The sequence below is a fragment of the Equus caballus genome, chromosome 9, assembly GCF_041296265.1.
Source record: "Equus caballus isolate H_3958 breed thoroughbred chromosome 9, TB-T2T, whole genome shotgun sequence".
Classification (NCBI taxonomy): Eukaryota; Metazoa; Chordata; class Mammalia; order Perissodactyla; family Equidae; genus Equus; species Equus caballus.
The window spans coordinates 29,763,953-29,788,076 of record NC_091692.1 but is presented as its reverse complement, the minus strand read 5'-3'; positions in this window follow the sequence as shown (position 1 = coordinate 29,788,076).

The window sequence follows — 24,124 nt, the reverse complement described above, 5'->3', positions numbered from 1 at the left end:
TCAGGGAGAATCTTCCTCAAGCAAAAAAAGGAAGCTTGGCAACAGACGTTACCAAACAAACAGAACAACAAACAAAAAACAAGAGTGAGATAAAATGCTGTGGTATAAAACACAGCAAAAACAATGAAGGAGTAGGGAAATGACTTAAGTTTGGAAAATGCCACATCATACATACCTTATACATTTGCTAATTTTTCAATTATGTAAATTCTAGGAAATCAATAAAAACTAATAATTCTTAGCCCTAAGATCATTATTAAACGAGAGTGCTCTGAAGATCAGTCTCTCCTCCACTGCTGGCAACCTTCACAGTTGGCATCACAAATCCTCATTCACCAGTTTTCACCTGAGTAGTAGCCTCCTTCAGATTACACCTCTAAGAAAGTACTGCAGCCTAATAAAACGTCCCAACTCTGTCACATCACACGTCTACATTCTGAGGAACAGATAACAGAATTATACACGTGGAGAAGGAAAACTGCAGAATACTAATTTTCTACATACTCAGAACCTGCCTTTCCTTTGAGATTTGGATACAGTGGCTAGAATCCATCTAACAAGAAGATAATGCCCTAATACCATACTGGTATAAAACGTGCACTTACAACTGGCCAAAGCACAACAGAAGTCTCTCTCTCGCTCTGGTAAACTTCCACGGCAGGTGTTCCTGGTCAGCAGGCGGTCTGTTGCAGGCCGACTCAGGGATCCTGGCTCCTTCCATCTTGCAGCTCTGCCCTGGAGCTTCCTCGTTCCCTGCATTCAGCTGACTGAAGAAAGCAAGCCTGGAAGCAGCAGACTCTTGATGAAGTATCATCGAGACGTGCTCTGAGACAATTCTCCATGTCCCAACCAGCTCTGCTTCCATCTGCTGACCTTTGACTTTCAGTATCTGGTCAGACATAACTAACAGTAGTCTTGCAATCTTGACTCAAAAGCAGTGTTGGGACCCAGGGCAGACTGCCCCCAAAATATGCTACAAGGGCACACTGATTATTTTGACTTAGTTATTTGAGAAGCAGCTGATGCAAAAATTGCACTTTGACCCTTTCCATTTCCCCCTGAAAGCAGCAAACGAATCTCCCATGTGAAAAACAGCTTCCTCACGAGGCTGACCCAACGGCATAAGGGTTAAGTTGGCGTGCTCTGCTTCGGCGGCCCAGGGTTTGCAGGTCCGGATCCCGGGGCGGACCTAGCACCGCTCATCAAGCCACACTGCAGCGTCATCCCACATAAAACAGAGGAAGGTTGGCACAGATGATAGCTCAGGAACAATCTTCCTCAAGCAAAAAGGGTGGGGCTGGGAGGGGGTGGAATTCAGGGCGGAGAGGCCTGTATAAACACACCTTGTTACTTTTTTACTAATTTACCACCACAAGTCCAAACTCTGCTTAGATTGCTTACTAATGAAGCACCCAAACCTAAGTATCTTTGTCCTGTCAAATCCTCACAAATTTAGTGTTTCTGTGTGTAAAAAGTATAAAAGCTGCCTGCTTTGGTCACTTCTGAGCGTTAATTTTATGATCTCCCACGTGTACGCATTACATTCGAGTTTTCTCTTTAATCTGTCTTGTGTTCATTTTACTATGAGGCCAGCCACAAGAACTCAAGAGGAATAAGGGGGAAATTTCCCCCTCCCGGACAGGGGCATCTACCACTTCCACTCATACCTGCTTCGCCGCAAGGGAATCTGAAAAGTGAAACCTGGAGCTGTAGAACTGTATCTTATGGAAGGACAGAACCGATTTAGATGGACAGCTAGCCATCTCTGCCACATACCAATGCCCAAAAATTATCATATCGCTTGTCACTCTACCATTAATGAAGGCTTTGCAAGACCTTCGACAACCTTTTCTGAGAAACGCAACTGTCCCTGGAAGAGCATGCCTGGACTTACTACCTCCACGTCTGTAACACAAGGGAGCCACAGACAATACCAATCATTTATCAGTTTAGCTAATCAGCCAAACATGAATCCCTTGGTCCCACCCATGGAGAGATCCTGATTAAGAGAGTCTGGGGTAAGGACAAGGATCTGTAGTTTCAGAGAGCTCCCTGAGTGATTCTGATGAGCCAGATTTGGGACCCCCTGGAGTAAAGTCCCTTCTACCTTCAAAAAAAAATAATATAAACCTAACATATATTTACTAGACAGAGAGCTGAAGTGTGGAGAAGAGGGGAAAAAAGGAGAAGAAAGGTGAATGAGGAAGGAGAGTAAACAAACGCACTCAATAGGGATGTCACACAGGGATTCCAAAACAATCTCTCATGCAAAATGACTCTGAGGAATGTCACTTTTAGCAAACACTGCCTCCACCTCCCACCCTGAAATCCTAGGGTGTTAAACACCACCCATATGGAAAACCAGATTACAGACCCTGAAGATTCTTAATGAAAACCATTTGGTCTCATTTTTTGAAAGACTATAATTCCTACTACCTCTCCTTGAATGATCTAAATTGTCTAAGCTATTTGTAAAAGCAGATTACCACCTTAGTTTAAATTCTAATGGTTTTATAGTTATATGAACTTCTATAACTGTGATTTCTCATTCTAGAATAATTGATCCAATAATACGCATCAAATTCTGGTCCGGAATCCACGATCAGCAGAAATCACAAGTGAATTACACACTTTGAAAGAAGTGGTTTGTTGCTTGCTCTAGGTTTAAAACACAAAGTTTCCATTATCCTTAGTAACTGACAAGCATGCTGGGCTTTGGCTACATTTGATGATTACACTGCTATTATTCCAAATGCATCAAACAATAAATATCTTTTTCCTATTAGGCTTCCTATTACCTTACTTGTTTTTATTTAAAACTTTTCGTGTTTTTGTTTAAAGGGGGGAAAAACGCATATAAGAGAAAATAAAAGAGAAATAGGAACATGAAACACATTGAAAAGCACTGGCAATTAAGACTGAGATTATCCAGCTTCAGCAAAATGCATCTGAAACTAGAAGAGCTGAAGTACTTAAAATTTGTTTTAAGAAGCCTATGTTCGGATCTCCAACAAGCACTACATGTGTCTCAAATGCAGACATCCCTGCTATGGAAGGACTCTCCTGGCTGTCAGCTTAGTAAGGGGCTGACTCTGCTGGAAAGCATGACATTACACAATTACAAATGCTTGACAGTTCATGTGGTTTAGACAATTTGAGCACTCTGAATTGAATACCAAACAAAAACAGTAGTGCTATTTGGTTTCATATCATTTGACTTATGGCTTCTGGAACATCTTTTAATTTTTTCTGTATTTGTTAATTTTAAGGAGTGACTGTCATACTACGGTGGCTTAAAATAAAGTTTACAATATAACCAATGTGTATCTAAGAAATAGTCCTCATAATATGAGATAATTATGATACAAAAACAATTATCAAAGGCTAGAAAACAATAGGCAAAGGGAGAGTCCCCAAAAGTGCCCTTTTTAGCAACCAAACTGCCTAAGCAAAGAAGTAAGATTTCCCAAATCCTATGGTGTGATCTTACCAATTTCTAATGAACTGGAAGATGCAATCCTTAAAACTAAAAACAAAATCCAATTACTTTTCTGCTTTAGGGACTCAGCATCTGCTAGAATGACACTCATATACGCTGGTTTAGAAACAAACCTACTAAGAAAAAGAAAGCAACTTCAAAAATGCGGGTATATACAGCCTTCCCTCTCCACAGTCTTCCACACTCCCATTCCTATTTTGACTTTTCCTTTTTATCTCGAAACTCCAACGCTCTCAGGCATAACAGTCTTGTCTGGCTGTCCTCTCCCTCTGACCAGGTCTGACAGAGTGTTAGGAGTCAGCCAGCCTCTACCGTTTTCACCTCTGTATCCACACACACCTTTCCTCCCCTAGGAAACAGGAGGAGTCGTGGTACCAACCCCCATAGGCTCACTGTGAGGCTCAATCCTCAGTTAACTGAGGATAAACTCAGTACGTAATGTCCTTAGACCAGTGTTTGGCACCTGGCAAGTGCTCAGCAAGTATTAACCATCATCATCATCAAAAACAACCTTCTGTTTGATATCCCTACTGCTGAAAGTACTTTCAGACCATAATGCTGCAAGAACATATCTTCTCCACCATCACCCCCACCAGATCTTTTTCATACAAACTGAATAGTCCCTCTGTAGACAGACTTCGCAAAAAGAAAAGACCTAAGTGTATGTTTTTTAAAAATTTGGCAGGTACAAAAAATAATTTGAATATGTGCGAGGCACTAAGCATAACATAAGAAAACCCCGAGTACAGATCACAGTTTAAGAAAATTAAATTCAGGGGGCCAGCCCCATGACCAAGCAGTTAAAATTCTGCACACTCAGCTTCAGGAGCCTGGGTTCACAGCTTCGCATCCCAGATACAAACCTACTCCACTCATCAGCCATGCTGTGGGGGCATCCCACACACAAAACAGAGGGAGACAGGCAACAGATTTAGCTCAAGACGAGTCTTCCCCACCAAAAAAAAAAAAGAAAAAAATTAAATTCCTATCTTTCAGTTCCGTTTCGGGATCCCTATCACCTTCTCTCTTCTAATAGAGCTACCCACTAATTTGAATGTGTTTGTAATTAATCTGCTTTATTACTTTGCCATATCTGTATTCCTAACAGTATGGACTTTTGCTTTACATGTTTCAAAACTTTAAAAAAGGAAAAATACTATGTGCATTCTTCTGGAAGTAGCTTTTTTTCCTCAATATGATATTCCTGACAATAATCCTCAGTGGTGCAGGTGGCTAAAATCCATTCAGTTGCACTCCTATAGGAATACAATTTATCCATTCTCCTCGGATGGACACTGCTTCCAGTTTTTGCCTTTTACAAACAGTGCAACTGTGAGCATTTTGTCATGTCCTCAGGCACTCACATACATGCGTTTCTCTGGGGCACCAGTTTGCCAATTTTAGCATGCATTAAACCACCTGAACGGCTTGTTAAGACTGAAAGCTGGCTCATCCCCAAAGCTTCTGATTCAATAGGTCTAGGGTGGAGCCCCAAATTTTGCATTTACAAGAAGTTCCTGTGAGATGCTGAAAACACAATTTAGAAGCACTGCTCCAGGATAAAGACCCAGGAGTAGAATCACTGGGTCAAAGTGTACATCCATCTTTAACTTTACTAGGTAATCCCAAAGTTATGGTACCAATTTACAATCCCACCAGTTGTGTGTAAGCATTCCAGTTATTTCCGACCTTCCTAAACAGCAGACATTGTCAGATTTTTACACTGTTGCCAACCCAATGTTATGAAACTGTACACCACGTTGGTCCTAAACTGCCTTTCCCTAATTGCTAATGAAGTCGAGAATCTCTGCATGCAGGTTTCCTCTTCTGTGAGATGCCTACTTGGGTCATAGGCCCATTTTTCTATTGTTCTTACTGATTTGTCACTGTTTACCTTTCTAGATACAATCCTTTCTCAATAATACGTACTGAAAATATCTATTCTCAATTGTGACTTGTCTGTTCACTTTCTTGATGGTTTCTTTTCATAACCACAAGCTGTCAAATTAATGCTGTCAAAGCGGTCAATCTTTTCCTTTATGGTCTACACCTTCTGTGATCTGTTTAAGAAGCTCTTCCTTGTATTAGACTCACACAATTACTGTCCTACATTGTCTTCCAAAAATTTCATAGTTTTGCCTTCTGTATTTAAGCCTTTAATTCACCTGTAGTTGATTTTTCTGAATGATATGAATTAGAAATGTATCCCACTCTCAAGGAGTTTCCTATTGGCTAAGGCCCACAGATATGACCAACTATAACTTCAGAGAGGATAATGATTCCTGTTAACCCCTACCTTATTGAGGTTTATTCTGCTCTCTCATCGAGGCAAACCAAAAACTGGATAATTTCAATACGGAAAACTTGGAGGGTTATTAGCAAATTAGTCAGACTATGATCCCCACCCCACCATACTCCAGGAAGAATCCTTAAAAATACCACACACACAAAAAAAGAGGCCAGCCCTGTGGCCAAGTGGTTAAGTTTACACACTCGGCTTCAGCAGCCCCAGCTTTTGCCAGTTCGGATCCTGGCTGCAGGCAGGGCCATGGCACCACTCATCAGGCCATGCTGAGGCAGCGTCCCACAGAGCACAACCAGGAAGGCCTACAAGTACAATACACAGCTATGCACTGGGGAGCTTTGGGGAGAAGAAGAAGAAAAACAAAGGTGCAAATCGTAAAAACAAAAAACAAATTTTTTTAACTCTAAATTTAGTCTTATTCTAAAAAACTGAAAGTTGAGCATTGGGGAAAGTGTGGCAAAATGAGCATTCTCAACAGTACTGGCTGGAATATAAATCTATACAAACTTTCTAGAGGGTTATTTGCAATATATCAAAAGCCTTAAAATACATATCTTCTTTGAGCTATCAATGACTCTTTACAGAACTTATCTTAAGGAAACAACTGAACAAAATACATATTTAGGAATATTCACCATGGAACTCTTTCTAATAGAAAAAATTGGAAACAGCCTAATCTCCAACAACGCAGGATGGGTTACAGACGAAGCTGCTGCAGCACATCCATATATGGTCATGCGCCATCTAAGGACGTTTCAGTCAACAGTAGATCACGTAGATGATGGCCATCCCATGAGATTAGTACCACAGAGCCTACATGTGTAGGAGGCTATGATAGAAGAAAATTTTATATATTGAGGTGTATGGGGAAGCCGTTGTGGTTTAAATGCGATTTGGACTAAATTTTATTTAAACCAAAGAAGCCTGACTTACAGCCTGTCAAATGTTCGTTGTATATTGTCCCAAAATAAAGAATGTACTCTTTTTTTTTTTCAATATTTCTTTTTCTGCTTTATCTCCCCAACCCGCCCCCCCCCCCCACAGTTGTATATCTTAGTTGCAGGCACTTCTAGTTGTGGGATGTGGGACGCCGCCTCAACGTGGCCTGATGAGCGGTGCCATGTCCGCACCCAGGATGCGAACCCTGGGCCGCCGCAGTGGAGTGCGCGAACTTAGCCACTCAGCCACAGAGCCGGCCCCAGAATGTACTCTTTGAAGGTAAGAACCAATGCCTCTCTTCTTATGACACCAGTACTTTTTGAAGATAAGTGTCCTTTCCCATGACACTGGGGTCATGCTGACCCACTGTGTATGTACTCATCTATAACAAAGTATCTCCTTGAACCCTTGAGAGAATGTACCCCTGTCACACTTGATGTATGTCTGTTTGGAAATGGTATATAATGGTGCTGAAAAATCACTCTTCTTCACAGCACTTACGAAGGCTGCACTCCCAGGCTGCAGTCCTCAGCTTGGCTCGAATAAAACTCCCCGCTGTAGAATGATTATTGATTATTCGTGTCAACAGCTCGACCATCTAGGTTTGTGAAAGTACACTTTATGATGTTTGCACAATGATAAAATCACTTACACATTTCTCAGAACGTATCCCCATTGTTAAGCAAGGCATGACTATAGTGGAATACTATGATGATTACATAGCTGTGTTAATGTGGAAAGATGTTTCTAATAGTCTGGTAATTTCCAAAACCAGTTAACAAGATGCACATATGATATTCTTTTATTCTCAAATATTTATGGAGAGCCTTGTGTATGCCAAGCACCAAGCAAGTGACTGGTAAACAAAAAGAGATCTGTTCCCTGCTTCTAAGGAGCTTACAAGCTTTGGAGGGGGATGAGGGGGAGGGAGACAGGCCACATACATATCTTCCAACTGACTCCTGTTGGCATATTAAAGGGATATACCTTTTGAAAATACAGACCATTTCTATGTGTCTGTGTGTCTATGTAATATCTGCAGCACCTCATCAGCATAGTCTACAAAGAGAACACACACACTCAGCCGTATGGACTAGGAAGTGGGTCAACAAGAGGATACTTGGAGCAACTGCCTTGTGATGAACTGAAGCACACAAATCTTCTACAAAAATGCTCTAGGGAGAATCTTAAGAAACGCAATGTAGTTATGGAAAGTCATCCACTGGAAGACAGATGCGAGACAGATCGCAGAACCACAGAAAAAGAATTGGAACAAAGAGCTTCCGCTGTTGACAATTCAAGACTAAGACTGACCAAGATCAGGTACAAGTTCTTGAACAAATAACTGTTCTTCTACAAGTCTACAGCTTTACCCTTCCCTACTATGTTGGGATCTAACAAATAATAATGAAGCCTCCAAGATAAGAAAGATCTCATAATTAGGGTCAGGCTCAAAGGATTCTGACATTCTATATTCATTTCATTTAAACATCTGCACTACAATCAGTAAACTTACGAGAGTCATTAATTACAAAGGGAAAATTTTTTTCTTTGGAGCACAGAAACATGTCAGACACCTCAACCAAGAGATCAAAAGTTAACATTCACCAGCGATAAGACCTATCTACATCACACATGTGCCAATATGATGCACTGAGAAGGGAACAACCTCACCACTGTGGTATTCTTGTCACAAATGCTTAACCCTCAATTTAATCATGAAAGAACACCAGATAAATCCAAACTGAGGGACATTCTGCAAAATAACTGACCGGTACTCTGGAAAAGTACCAAGGTCACGAAAGATAAAAAACTGTCACAAATTGGAAGAGACCAAGGAGACACCATAACTAAATGCAGTGTGGGCTACTGGACTGGATCCTCGACCAGAAAAAAGACATCAGGGGTGAAACCCGAATAGAAGACTTTAGATTAACTCTATCAACTGCCTGGTTTCAATAACCACACTATGGTTACATAAGATGCTAACAAAGGGACGCTGGTTCTAAGGTATATAGGAATTCTCTGGGCTAATTTTGCCATTTTTTTCTACTTCTAAAATTATTTCAAAGTAAAATGTTTGCAAAAGTAACTTCACATGAATGATAAAGAGATATGGGGGATCACTCAATAACTCTTACATAAAAATATGCTACCTCCTCGGGGCTGGCCCTGTGGCTGAGCGGTTAAGTTCGTGCGCTCCACTGCAGGTGGCCCAGTGTTTCGTTGCTTCGAATCCTGGGCGTGGACATGGCACTGCTCACCAAACCACGCTGAGGTGGTGTCCCACATGCCACAACTAGAAGGACCTACAACGAAGAATCTACAACTATGTCCTGGGGGGCTTTGGGGAGAAAAAGGAAAAAAAAAATATGCTACCTCCTCCAATAACTGTGCTAAAAAAAACCCAGTAATTGCAAATAAGGCGTAAACCAGAATAATCTGTAAGTATTCACTAAAAACCTGTGATTGGGATAATCTAGAGAGCCGACTAACTTTCCTAGGGCACTGAAGTCTCTCCAGATAAATAATCTACCTCATTTTCCCTATTAATCTTTTTTAATTCAATTCAACTTATATTTATTTAACATCTACTATGGGCATGGAACTGTGCTGGGGCCTGATCAGATTTTGATACATTAAGAACATTTCAGTACACAAAATGAGAAAGAAAAACAGAGAGTAACAAAACTGGAAGGAACTTTTCACTCCCATACAATCTAGCAATCAATACCGGCACCCTTTTTAGTGTGATTGCTGCTAGGAGCTCAAGTGCATCCCCTTCAGCATAAGCGGTTCTGACCTCTACAATTATCTCCAAAAATTATCCCTGAAGATGCCAAAATGACTCTAAAACATACTCCATTTCTAGTACTTTTTTCCATCTAATCATTATGTTGTTGGTGCATTACAGTACACAACACAAAATTAAAGAACTTGATTCTCTGAACGTCAAGGAAGGGTCAAGCTGGTATAAACCCACAGACGTTTACTTACTATCCTCTTAGAAGAGGTCAAAGGCAACATCACAGAAGGCCGGGGTTCTCAAAGTGTGCCCTCAGAGTCAGCAGCTTTAACATCACCCAGGAACTTGTCAGAAATGCAAATTCTCAGTCCCAGTCCAGACCCGCTGATTCAGAGACCCAGCCCAGCATCTGCGTTTTCACAAGCCCCCCCAGCTGACTCTGATGCACCATCAGTTTGAGAACCACTGATGGAACAGCAGAAAGACTGGCCCCGTGAATCCGGAGGCCTGATTCCAATCCTTGCTCTGCCACTAACACCTCTACAATGCATTAGCCGCTCAGCTTCTGTGGGGCTCAGCCTCCTGATCAGTGAGGGAACTGCAATAGCTCACTACCACAGTCCTTACACCCTAATTTGATAACCATGAAAGCATTCATTTGTATAAGGCCTAAAAGTGAAAACACCACTGCAGTATTTCACCACGTATTTCTCTCTTTCATCCAAATGAAACAATTAAAATTTCTTCTTGGCATCCACCAGCCTCTGAATCAGACTTAACATAGCTACAATAATTTCTTCTGATTTTAAATAAAATTGTGTTTACTACTTTGCTGTAGCAAAAGCCATATAAACGCTAATTTTACAGTTTCCTATTTACTTCTCTATCAAGTCTATTTTGGAGCAATTCCTCATAATAACAAAAATTCCAAGAAACCCACCTACTACAGACTGAATTGTGCACCCCCCCCTACACACACACACACACACACACACACACCCAATTTTGATGCCGAAGCCCTAATCACCAATGTGATGGTATTTGGAAATGAGGTCTTTGAGAGGTACTTAGGTTTAGATGAGGTCAGAACGGTAGGGTCTCCAAGACGGGATCAGCGTCTTTAGAAGAAGACGAAGAGAGACCAGAGTTCTCTCTCCATCTCTGCCATGTGAAGACACAGCAAGAAGGTGGCTGTCTGTAAGCAAGGAAGAGCCCTCACCAGGAATCAGCACCTTGATCTTGGACTTAACCTCCAGAACTGGGAGAAGTAAATGACTGTTGTTTCAGCCACCTGGGGTTATGGTGTTTTCCTAGAGCAGCCCACAACGACCAACACACTCACTCAAAATACCCCTCTGCTGTGGGCATAGTTCAGAAGAACTGTGCTCCAACCTCGCATAAAGAATGTGTGTGATCAGACCACTGAAGTACTCAGCAACTATGAAAGAGAAAGAATTTTAAAACGTACAGATCTAGATACTTCCATTACTAAGAAACACAGCTTAATTTCATCTCCTAGTCATGGATTTATAAACCGCGATTCTTCTCACAGCCTGTGGAAACTATGACAAAAACCTCTCAGGGGAGATGTGAGAAAGAGGGAGAGAGGAGAATCAAATAAGAAGAGTCCGTTTTATAAAGGTTAGAGAGTTCTCTTCGAACACAAACCTAGGTAGCACGAATGTGGGCAGAAATGTCCCATCAATCAAGTGAATACCCACTAATCCTTGAGACCTAACTCAAATGCTGTATCCTGCAAGCTCGCACCACTCCTTCCCAGGCAGTCAGACATAAATTACTCTGTGCTCCCCTCTCTCCATTTCAGCACTGAGCAAAAGGCACTATACTTGTTTATGGATCTGTCTCTTCCACCAGACCTTGAAATCATCTAGGGCAGCGTGTTACTCTCTCCAGCACCTAGAATGGTGACTGGCATGAAGCAGTTTGCTCAAGTGGAGCCACTCTGCTTGGCTGAATACAAGAGGAACTCTCTGTGCTATCTCACAGCTTTTCTGCAAATCTGAGATTATTCCAAAATAAACAGGTTTTTTAAAAAAGGCACCAGGAGCCAGTGTATTATCAGTAATAATCACACCTGCCTTACATGTCACGCAAGAAGACACCAGCTACTAGAGAGCCTTGCCTCAGTGTTTTTCAGACGTGCCAGCAGGAGTCAGTAACCTTACATGGAGCAAACTTGAAAAACAATGAGTAACAAACACTTGAGACGCTAATCCTGACCTTAACTTTGGTCAAACTGTTTAACTTTAGTCTCAGTTTGTGAAAAGGGACTAGTAATTCCGACCCTACACGGCTGCCGTGCTACATGAAGTCTACAGAGTATACATCAAATGAGCTCTCCTAACGATGTTCTAATCAATACGTGTTAGTGACCTTCCCCAGGCAGTGTTGCATCTGGACTAACGCTTCACCGCAAACCAGGTGCGTACTGTAACTAGTTCCACCGGCACGGACTGTAAAGTCCCGACACAATCACCATTCGGGCTATGATTACCTAGAAAATAATCCTACATATGTGTCCACAGATGCCAACCCTACCAAGATGTCCTAGGCCAGAACCCCCCAACCCAATAAACAGGCTATTCAAAACTCAACGCAACCGCAGGGGTCAGCAGCTCCTGGCACCCACCTCCCCCCGACTAAGCTCCAGAAAGCGGGCACGCACACTCAGGCCGTGCTCGCCCACTAGGAAGAGGTGGGTATCTCCAGGGACGATCCCGCTGCTGCCAACAGCGACGTGCGGCAGCCTGGGGTCTCCCGCTAGTTGCTGAGAGCAGCTGGACCCTGAGTGGCCAGGACCGTCCACTTCCAGGCGGGGTGCTCTCGGGCACCAGCATCCTCAACCGAAGGAGGCGCGGGTGGCAGCAGCGCATCGGTGCGCTGGGGAAAACAGGGCGTGGGCGGGCAGCCACGGACACCACCGCCCGGACTAGAAACCGACATCGGGCAGCTCCCCGCCTGGGCGCCCGCGTTCCAGTCGGAGAAGCCAGGCGGTCGGAAGCGCCCCGACTGCGTGCAGGGCTGCGTGGGGCGCCCGGGGAGCCGCTCCCGAGCCGAGAGCCCGGGCCCGCGGGGAAACGGAGGCCCGCCGGGTCCCCGGGAGCCCGGCTCGCGGAGCGAGCAGGTGACGGCGGGGGCAGGGCGGCTGCGACGCCGCGCGGGCGGCGGGCGGGTGTCGGGCGAGTCTGGGCGGCGTCGGGAGGGACCGGCGAGCGGGGGAGGGGCGGAGGCGGGGGGAGGAGGGAGGAGGAAGAGCCTAGGGCCCTGGCGGGACTCCCGGCGCCCAGCTGCCCGGCCCGAGCCCTCAAGCCACCGCCCCCAGTCCCCGGGCATACGCTGGACGGTCCCCGCCTCCAAACCTCCCCCCAGGCCCGGCCAGAGAATAACTTACCCGTTTGCCGACAGAATCGCTCCTCCTGGCCCCTCTGACTGACTCCTCCGGCTCGTCGTCTTCCGGTGATGAAACCGGAAGTCCCACCCCTCCCCAAGAGGAAAACGGAAAGCCGAAGGAGTCAATCTAAGGAAGGGGAGACGCAAACATGAAGATATTCAAAGAGATAGTCAAAAAGAAATGATATACTAAAAAACTGTTTTCATAGTTAATAGTATTACAGGTACAAAATTAGGTTCTGTCTCATCTACCATTAAAATAGTTTTAAAAGCAGTTATTTAAACAATAGACTGAAACATACATTTAATAGGCATAGAACATGAATGGATCATTTTAAAACAGAGAGATGTAAATTTTTAAAAATTAGATAAAGAAGTTTGGCCAAAATAGTTCATCAAAAACTGCCAAAAGCAGATTATGAGAGTTTCCATCCATTAAATGAGAAAATACCAAAAATCTAATGCTAATGGTTAGAAGGTGCAGTAAGCTGGACAGCACTCACAAGTGTCAAATGGGTCAGACTTTCTGAAAAGCAATTCAGTTGTATCTAAGAACAACTTTAAAACCTCATCATTCACTTTGAAACCCAGTATGTCTACTTCTAGGGGCCTGTCCTAAGAAAATAATATGAAAAGGTTGCAATGATGTATACAAAAAGATGTCCACCACAGGGTCATATATAAAAGTAAAAAACTGAACAACCAACGTAACAAGCATTAAAAAATGGTCATATAAACCAACATATGCATGCATACGAAGTATTATACTGCCATAAAAATATCTACCAAGAATATCTAATGACAAAGAAAAACACTTCTCACATGATTTTAACCAAAAGCAGATTTTAAAATATTATGCATAGCACATTCAGTTGTGTAATACCCCCCCAAAAAATCAAAATATTAAAGTGGATATGGGTAATTTTTTTTCAGATTCATTAGAATTTATTAATTCCTCTCAATTTCCTACAACGAGCATATAATGCCTTGACAACAAAATTTAGAACTATTTTTAAAGAGGTTTGGGGGCTGGCCCGGTGGTGCAGCAGTTAACTGTGCACGTTCTGCTTTGGCGGCCCAGGGTTTGCCAGTTTGGATCATGGGTGCAAATATGGCACCGCTTGGCAAAAGCCATGCTGTGGTAGGTGTCCCACATATAAAGTGGAGGAAGATGGGCACAGATGTTAGCTCAGGGCCAGTCTTCCTCAGCACAAAGAGGAGGATTGGCAGCAGATGTTAGCTCAGGGCTGATCTTCCTCAATTTGGAAAAAAAAAAAAAAGAGGTTTGGTTTTTTTTTCTTTCACTTCATATACTTCTGGTACAAAATACTAAGCTTCTAACAAACCAAACCTTTCACAAATAACAGCTACGAAGTCTGGATAAAATACTAAAAAAATAACTATGTGATGGCTCTGGAGACTAAACAAAAGCTGGAAGTTTTTAGTGTGGAGTCAAGGCCCAAAGCAAGCAAATGTCAAAAGGTAATCCAGCACGCCTCCCCTTTTGGGAGGCTTTACCCAGAGGATATCCAGGGTCGGAGACCACTGACGAAAGACAGGCAGCTAAATCACAAGGGAAAAACCAGTTGTACTTCTGGATCAGAGGGAAAGTGTCCGAATGCAATGATAGCCACAGAAGAGTAAGAAGTAAATACCATAAAGGAGAGAGCTAAAGGAACACCTGAATCTATGAATAAACCCAGAAAACATAAACCATGTATGAACAAGAGTGAAAGCAGATTGCAATTAAACACCAGGAATGAGATAGGAGTGGCTGACTACTGCAGACATGACAGATAACGATGTGGTCGTAGTCAAGTCATCCGCCTGCTAAAATGAAAACACCAACAATATTTAAAGCAACACAACAAAATCCAGAGACCACACAACATAAAATTCAAAATGACCAAAATTACTTGAGTTAGGAAGAGTCAGAAAACCGTGTCCAAATCTCAAGCAAAAAGATGTATGGCAAACATGATGGTCAAAATGATGGAATTATTTTAAAAGAACCATACAGTAGCTGTTACAACAATATTAAGTGAAGTAAAGAAAATATGTTTGAAACAAATGGAAAAAAAAATAATAAATTTCAGCAAAGAAATAAACATTATTCTTTAAAAAGCCACATGTTAATGTCAGAAACAAAAGATAAAATATTTAGAATAAAAAAAGGGGCTTAATAACAAAATGGAAATGACAAAGTAAAGAATCAGTGAGTTTGAGGACAGATCAACAGCAATCATCTAACAAAAAGAATCTAAGGAAAAAGACAGAATTAAAAAAAAAAGTAAAGAGGGGCCAGCCTGGTGGTGTAGGGGTTAAGTTCACGGACTCTGCTTCAGCGGCTCAGGGTTCATGAGTTCAGACCCCGCATGAGGACTTACAACACCATCATCAAGCCATGCTGTGGCAGCATCCCACATACACAATAGAGAAAGAATGGCACAGACATTAGCTCAGGGCCACTCTTCCTCAGAAAAATAAATAAAAAATAAATTTAAAAAAGAAAAGAGACTCTCAGGGTCCTATCTGAGGACTACAAAAGGTCTAATGTATAACTAATTAGCTAGAGTCCCAGAGGAAAAGAGAGAGAGAGAAAGAAAACGGAGCAGAAGACACTTCTGAAGAAACAACGGCTTACTCAGGAATATCCAGCTTTGGCAAAATAAAGAAGTCAGTGGACCTTCTCAGCAGATACAAGTATAAAACTGCATAGGACTGTCAAAAGCAACAATTTTATGATTCTGAAAACCATATTCAGGCAACGAGTGGAAAATGCACTTTATCCAAAGCCCTAGGTAAGAGGCTGAGAAAGGAGCACTTGCCTGGGAGACTACCATCCCCGCGACTTGGTGAGAGAGCATGCTAGCTCTACCAACACATGACTGGCACAAAAAGAGGAGCTATGAGCTAAGGCGGTGGAGGGAGGAAGCTATTTGGAGCAGGCAGCAAACCTCTATCGCTCTGTCAGCCAGAAGGGACCAAAGTTGGTGGGAAGCAACCAAAGAAATCTCACAACATTGGTCCACAGAGGTATGAGCCCAGTCTGGGCAACTGTCAGACTAGCAAGAAACTCAGCAAGGAGATCCTATAAATGAAAGGCCAATAAAAGGACCAGATGAAGTTCCCCACACATGCCTGGTTGACTAAGCAAAGAAACTTCGAGGGAACGTGGTAGACAGTAAAAGCCCCAGAACAGAGGCTTGGTAACTAGGTAAACTTTGAATGTGCCCCCTGTACACCCACAAACAGAAAGACAGATGGCAAAGATCATAATGGGCTCAAGGTGTTTGACTACAAATTCTGCCCAAATCATTGTGTGACCATTAATTCTTACATTTACAGGGGAAACACCCAGAGAGTAAAGCAAAATACAAGTAAGCAAGCATTTAAAAACTGAACATAAACATCAGTGTCTGTACACCACAGGGAGATAAAATTCTATGCTTTTAAGACCATGCAAGTCAAGGGAAAAAAAGACATTCTAGAAAAGTGCATCAAAATCCAAACTTTCCACATCACACTATACAAAATGTCTTATTTTCAACAACAACAAAGAAAGAAATCATAAGCTGTGTTTATAAGAAAATATAAACTATGGTCCAGATTCAGGAAGAGAAAAACGTCAATGGAAAATTGGCCCAGATGTCAATGTAGCAGAGAAAGTCTTCAAGTATCTCCTGTAAAGAGGTTCTAAGAACTCTTTCAAATTTTCAAAAATTTTTTAAAAATATAATAACAGTGATTCCACAAATAGGGAATGCGAATAAGGAAATGAGAATGATAAAAACAACCAAACAAATGCTAGAGATGAAAAGCACTATAAGAGAAATGAAAAAATTATTACATGGGAAAACAGCAGATTTGAGAAGGCAGAGGAAAGAATCAGTCAAATTAAAGATAGAATGATATTAATTATCGACTCAGAAGATTGGAAATGAAAGAAAACTTTAAGGAAAATGAAAAGAGCTTCAGAGACCTATGGGACAATTTGAAGTATTTCAACAAATGTGCAGTAAGAATCCCAATAACAGAGAAAAGAGGGAAAGGGGTAGAAGAAATATTTTAAAACGTAATAGCTGAAAACTTTCTAAATTTGATGAAATACATTGATCTACAGATACAAGAAGCTTAACAAACATGAATAAGTACAAACACGAAGACAGTCACACCTACAAACATCATAGTCAAATTACTAAAAAGAAAAAGACAATAAGAAAATCTGGAAAGCAATCAAATCCACCACATACAAGGAACAGCTACATGTTCAACAGGTGACTTTGCATCACACTGAGGAGAAAAAAATACAAATAAGAGCTGACTTAGAAGAAATAACAGAGGCCGAAAGCCAGAATAATAATACAGTCAAAGTGCTGAAAGAAAAACCATCAATAAAGAATCACATATCCAGCAAAACTATACTTTAATAATGAAGGGGCAGTAAAGACATTCCCAGATAAATAGAAGATGACAGAATTCATGTCAACACAGAATAAGGCAGTAAAGGAGGAACAGACAAAGAAAACACAGGAGACGCAGAATAATAAAGAGCAAAATAGTATAAATCCAACCAACTACATTACATTAAATGTTAATAAACACTACAGTTAAAAAGAATTATCAGATTGTATTAAAAGATCAAAACTATGTGCTAAGCATAAAAGACACAATTAACATTCAGAGACAAAAATATTCAAAATATAAAACCTGGAAATGATACTCTCATGCAATCTGTAACCACAGGACAGCCAGAGTGGGTAGATGAATGCCAGATCTAAGAACAGATTTTAGGAAGAAGACTTACTAAAAGTGAAGAGGAACAAAGAAGTGAAGGCATAAATACCGGATAAATACAAGTAAAACTACTTCCATTCTCGTTTACATAGAAAATCCTCAGGATGTAAAATACACACATACACACACACACGCCCACACTAGAACAATTAAATGAATTTAGGAAATTCAAAGGATAAAAGGTTAATAAACAAAAATCAATTGCACTTTTAAATATTAACAGCATGCGATTTGATTTAAAATTGTGCAAAAATAAATTTAACCAAAAAATGTGCAAGGCCTATGCACTAAAGACTAGAGAACACGACTGAGAGAAATTAAAGAAGACTCGATGGCAGTTTCTTAAAAAGTTAAACACAGAGTCATCACATTACCCCAGTCATTTCCCTCCTAGGTAATTACCCAAGAGAAATGAAAACACGTGTTCACACAAAGACTCAGACAACAGCACATACGACAAGATATAGCAAATTAATTTACAGTGACAGAAAACAGGTCACGGGTTCCCTGTGGCAGGCAGGAAGAGGTGGTGGGCTGCAAAGAGGCATGGGGATACTTAAGGGGGTAAGAGAAATGTTCTTTTATCTTGATTCTGTAGATGGCTTCAGAGGTGTATAGAACTGTCAAAACCCATCAAATTGTGCACTTTATATAGATGCTGTTTATTGTATGTAAACTATTCTGCAATAAAGTTTTTGAGCAAAAAAATAAACAAAAGAATAAGTGAGTGAATGAACAAGGGTTTTAAAGCAAATAAGCATTATACACCTGTTGAAAAGGAAAGAATAAAATTTAAATGGTGAGGAAACTCTGTAAACAAGTTACACTTTTTAAAAAATCTCTAGTTTTGTTTCTTCTAATTTGTCTGTTTTAAGTCTTAAATCTGTCTTGAGCATAAGGGGATAAAACCTTAACAGGTTATACTATAAAAACCAGTCATAGAAACAAATCATTTAACTATGGCTATATAAGGAAAATGACCTCATATCTCATAGATTGTTTTTCGATCTGTAGAAATAATTCAGTTTTACTGCTGAAAGCAGTACCAGCTATCAGATGGAAAACAAGTCAATTTTATCGTCTGATTCATCTTGAACACATCACGTCTGCGTAGCCCACAGAATCACAAAATGTAAAGCTATTACAGCACTACAGTAGAAAAAGCGTCACTCCCTAACAGACTCAAGAGTATAGTCTACACTTGCCATCTCCCTGTCCAAAACAATGCTGGTGGAAACAGACTCCTCCTGAACAAGAATTGTCACAATAAGTAATTGCACTATGAAACTGAATGACTGCGTTTTTATTACCATTTTCATACAGAATTTTTACATACTTAAAATTCTGACCAGAAAGGTTAGATTAGAATCACCTGGGCCAATTTGGAAATGCTAAAAGATATGTATGGACACACACAAAAACACACACTTACACACTCTCTCTCTCAGTCACACACAGACATGTTTGTTAGTATATATATTTGTTTTTAAAAGGTAAAGATAACAGTAACATTAATAACAACAGATAGTACCTCTCTCTATCTAAATATAGAAACATATCGCAAATGTATAATACTGTCCTAGTTTTGCTTTACTGCCAAATAAACAAAGCAATTAATTCAGAGGGTGTCACTGATTCCTAAACTCATCATTCATGAACTTGATTATTAACGAAATTAATAATGAATAAATAAAACTGATATACCTAATTTCTTCAAAATTGATCACAATAAAAATTGCCTGCTTTGATACTATAATTGAAGTAAGTTATATAAGAACAAATGGATAATATAAGCCTTGTCTATTAATTCTTAAAACATAAACCATTTAAAAGCATTCCTGAAATCAGACAAAACAGTTAGACCACATCAGGAGAGCAACGAAAACAAAATGACCTGAATCGTGATGCAGGGAAACACGAACACCTCAGCTATCAAAAACTCACCAAGGCAGCAACATCACCCACCAAGCCTTAGCTAAAAGTAAGAAACCTGCCCAAAAGGGCTTGGAGCGGCAAAACATATTTGAAGAGATGATGTTTGAATTTAGGTACTGGGATTGAAGGTGAGTCTCTAAGTTCCTTCCTCAGATCCATCACCCCTTCCTGATACTTACTGATAAACCTGATTCATTGGCTTCTTATCGATGGCAAATAATGGAGAGCAATTGTGCTACTCTAGACAAGATCACTGATAGCAGTGAAACGGGAAAAGGGAAGAAAAACTAGAAAAAGCAGACAGAAAAAATTAAAAGTAATCAGGGAACATTCAGATATTTAAAAACACCCTTCTCTGGGTCAAAATGCCCAGAGGACATGATTTCTTAGAGCCCAACATGACAACGCACAAAATAATAATCCTAAGTCACTGAGACAATATTAAATCAGGTTATGGAGAGGTTCCAAAAGTTGAAAACTAGGAAATTAATTTTTTCAAAGGTTCTCACGAAAATGATTAAATTTAAAAAAAAAAAACAAAAAACAAGAACATCATGAGACATAAGTCCCCAATGATTCGGGTCCATCCACCAAGCCATCTAAGCAGTTATGGCTGGTGGGCAAGGCCTGCGCGTGCTCCATGGCTGTGCTCTGCTGTCCTCAGGCCTCAGGCTTGCTGCCTCCTCCAAGAACCAGACTGCCAACCCTGACACTGGATTAGCCCTCTGCCTGCACATTCCCATCTGCCCCCACCACAGTTCTTACTACTCTGCGTTACAACTGGCATGTGACCTTCTTGAGCAGAAGAAATAAACTCTTTCACTAGCATCCCAGAACCCAGCACAGTACTCAGCATATAGTAGGATTTCAGTAAATACGATTTTTTTAAACTTATTAAAAAAAACTTAAGCTATGCTCTATCTGCAAAGCATATTTTGATAATAACAACAGACACCCAAAATATGCCACAAGAGCATAAAGTAAGAAGTTCCTGTTGACTGCTAAGATTAGAAAGTCTTCACAGAATGGACAGAGTTCCAACCACACATTCAAGCTCAGGATGAATTTAACCAAATGGCTAAAAAAAGTACAATGGTCCCCCCCTTACCTGTGGTTTCACTTTCTGCAATTTCACTTACTTATAGTCAGCAGAGGTCTAAAAATATTCGATGGAAAATTCCAGAAATAAACAATACACAAATTTTAAATTTCTCGCCATTCTAGGTAGCGTGATGAAATCTTGTGCCATCTAGCTCCCTCTCACCGGGGCCGTGAATCATCCCTTTCTCCACCGGATCCACGATACCCGCCTGTCAGTCACTCAGTAGCCCTCTTGGTTATCAGAGCGCCTGTCAAGGTATCACAGTGCTGGTGTTCAAGTCACCCGTATTTTATTTAATAATTTCCCCCACGTGTAAGAGCAGTCGTGCTGGAAACCTGGATATGCCAAACAGAAGTTATTGCTGTTACTCTCTTACTTTGCCCAATTTCTAAGTTTATCACAGCAGTGTACATGTCGGAAAAAACGTATATGCAGGCTTCAGTACTATGCAGTTTCAAGCACCCACTGGGAGTCTTAGAACGTATCCCCCCCACATAAGGGGGGACTACTGTATTTCGGGAGACAGGGATACTATAAGCACAAGTAAAAGAAAACGAGAGCAACTGGGTAACACATAGGTTTTCAAAAATGGCAGCAGTGAAAGGTAAGGCTGGAAAGACAGGCAGGGCTGCAGAGGAGCCAAGAGGGGTTAACATAATGGAACTTAACAAAATGGAGGTTAACATTACGGAGCTTCACACAATGGCATGCTCCAAAGGTCACACGGACACTTAGTCCTCCAGAGTGACTCCCTCTCCGCAACGTCCAGCAGTTTCATTGCATGTAGAATACATTTTGCAAGTAAGAGACAAAAGAAAGACAACAACTTTGCTATATGATTCCTCATGTCAACACTGTTTTACCCTGGACCAAATCAGAGAGTTGATACCATAAAAAATACTTCAAAACACTACGTGATGTTACGAGGAAACTACTGGCAAAACTTACTTTCGGGTGGTGATTATTATCCAAACCACACGTGATAAAATACTACTAATCATAAGAAGTGGTACTCTTATAATACAACTGCTATGCAATTTTTTTAAATTCTTCAATTTTGAAATCAAGTTGAAAGTATTGTGTCAAAAGACAGTGAAACAACTATCATTAATCTTCAAAACTGACAAACAAAAAAGACATATAAACAAGTGCCAGGATAATAAAAATGGCAGTGTTCATTTTTTAGAAGAAAAAAATAAATTGTACTAAAATTATTAAGCTAACAAAGCAACAGAAAAATATGAGCAGAAAAATGACAGTTATCTGCAAAATTCATAAATGCGTCTTTTGTATAACCATAATGATCATATTTTATGCTGTCATTTTGCATTTAATTGCTCACCCTGGTACTTTTCTTCATAGAAGCCATCGATATCCCACAGAGCCAGATGCTGAATTGCAAAAACATACTGTGACCATGGACTTATAAGAAAGTTACTTTGCTGAGCTGTGGTGTATGACAAGTTAATTTTTGTAATTACACTTCTTCCAACAATATATGAAGCTACTGCCTATGATTAGCCTATATTATTCAAAAGAGGCAAGAAAGTATTCTCTATAAAATACTAATCAGATTTTTTAAAGACTTCAGCTGATGTGAGAAAGTTAACTTTTCAAAAAGCTTTTCTATAAGACGGCCAAAAGTAAAAATCACCACCTCAGCTGAAATATATAAGCAGATTAATATGTTAAGGCATGACTATGTTTTCTGAATGTTATTAATACATAATGCCAAGTTATTTCAAGCCTTTAGGAAACGTCACATGCTAACCTTGGTCTTTTGATCATTACTTTTAGTTCTGCTATATTATGCTAAACATAGTATTCAAAGGATAAATCCATTAACCGTCATTTAGAAAGAAATGGCTATTGCACAATAATCTATCCGCAGGGCGTAAATTGTTTTAAATTTAAAATATTTGCAATGACGGTCACTGTCACATACTCAATAGTAATAAAACAGTAGGACATCATACACTGCTAAAACACAGGCTATTCCCTATAATATAGTATCTTTGTGCACATACTACAAAATTTGGCAGCTATTATGTTTTGTTTTATTCATTAAAAGAGAGCAAATGACATTTCCCTTTTAATAAACTTCCCCCATGTTGAAGCCAAAAGAGTTATTTAAAGATTAATGTTAATTATCAGGACAAAACAACCTGAGCCAAGTTTTCCAAATGCCTAGGTCAAATCTGCTCACTGGAGGAGGATATTTAAAAAATAACTATGTAATATATTTTTTTTTAAAAACTCTATCACTTAGTGACTTAAAATTTAATAGAAGTTATGTTTTAATTACATAATACTAACAAAATGTATATTTTCACTGCATTATACAAAAGGAACGTAAGATACTAAAATGCTCTAGATAAATCTGAAGTTTTCCTCAGGATTTTAATAAATATATAATGACTGATTTTTTTAATGTGTAACATCGTTCCCATGCCATTTCCTAATCTAAAGGGGTTTGTGTTTGTGAAGGTGTCAACTCAATGTATATTCAAGACTTAATAAAAAGTCCTAGAATTTTGAGAATCTTGGAAATCTTTTATTTCAAATCCCTCGTGTGTTTTTTTCCTAACTTGGACTGCAATTTGAGATATGGTATTTCACGGTTCCACGTCTGCTTAGAGATCACCAACTCAGACACTGATCGTACAACAGGAGAAACATAAAGCACACAGAGCTGAAACACAATCACCAATAAAGCAAATACCTGGCCTTTCGGGTCCTCTTTGTTCTGACCCCTGCTATTTAAAAGGGAATGATAAACTCTGCAGACGTCATCGGGCATATACTAAGAAGGAACATGCTCAAATCCCAGCTATTTGTATTTTTCTTTCCCCTGCCCAGCCTCGATCTTCCTCCCTGGTCTACTTCATTCATTCTGCGTGCTCTCCAGCCACCTCAAATGGTCCAGGGACTCATTGCCTTTATTTCCAGTCTCTACCTTACTTCTAATCTCAGCATCTCTTCCTGGATGACCTACAGATAGCAAACACTCAATACAACCAAAAACAAATTCATCTTGCTCTCCTCTCCCAAACCTGCTTCCATGGAGCTAGTCTGCCAGCTCTCTACACAAAGATCAGTGCTCTAAACTATTCTTAGTTCCTCCCTCTCTCACCTCCTCCTTCACTGGCCCTTAATCCTGTCCTTTCCACATCAAAAATGTCTCTCCACTCTATCCTCTGTACTCTACTTCTACTGCCTTATGTGGAACGTCATCAACTCCAGCCTCTCGCGTGCCTCAGTGGCTCCAGGGAGAGAGCCTCCTCTAATGGGGCCTCCACAGAAAAGCCTCAGTTACTGAAGCGAGCTTCTCACACAGCCCCTGAGGACAGTATTCAGTGTCTGAATAGCTGTGCGAAAGGGAATGGTACC